This window comes from Penaeus monodon, chromosome 34 (assembly GCF_015228065.2).
Source record: "Penaeus monodon isolate SGIC_2016 chromosome 34, NSTDA_Pmon_1, whole genome shotgun sequence".
NCBI lineage: Eukaryota > Metazoa > Arthropoda > Malacostraca > Decapoda > Penaeidae > Penaeus > Penaeus monodon.
In genome coordinates this window covers 24459583-24460367 of record NC_051419.1, presented here as the reverse complement: position 1 = coordinate 24460367, position 785 = coordinate 24459583, and positions in this window count along the sequence as shown.

Sequence of the window (785 nt, the reverse complement as noted above, 5' to 3'; positions counted from 1 at the left end):
ACTTACACCTTTCAGCAAAGAACCCACACTGGTTTACATACATCTATACTTTTTATTCCTGTCCCTTGTCTTGCTGTATCTCCCTGTGTTTTATGTAGACTTTATCCGTTTCTTTCGGGAAAAAAAAATCATGCTTTAAACTATGCCTATTTTTATTTCAAAGAAGGCACAAGTTTGAAAGAAAAATACATACCGTATTTTACCTGCAACAGAATAATATAATTACGGAAATATATGATATTTATTGAAGTTCAAACGTTATTTAAACAGCAGAGTAAAGATTATTAAAATTTCTTCACCTCCATCTTTTCACATATAGGCCAATGAAGTAAAAAGTCCAAGAGACAGAAAAAAAAGGGAACAAAGAAAAGTGAAATGAACACGTGATCAAAATTCCTCGCACATCACTCAAAACGAACCTTAGATTACATATTTCACCTCCGAGATAACGAAGAAGAAAAGAGCGAGAGGGAGAGAAAAAAATTAAAGTGACCCCTCAAAATCGCGCAAAAAAAAGACAAGAAAAAGTAATTTAGAAAACGGAAGGCTACTGAATAATGCACGCACACACGAAGAGCAAGAATCATGAAAGCTATCCTCAAATACCTCTTATTAACTGCTCTATCGCCACGATTTATTGCCCTTGCAGCATTTTCGGACGTTTTGGAGGCAATGAAATGAGTTAATCCACCGTGGGCGCCGGCGGGTCCAGATGAAAACCGTCATTAGTCAAACAGAGGCTGCAAGTTAGCTGTGTAGTTATCGTTGTGAATTAATAGCTCTGA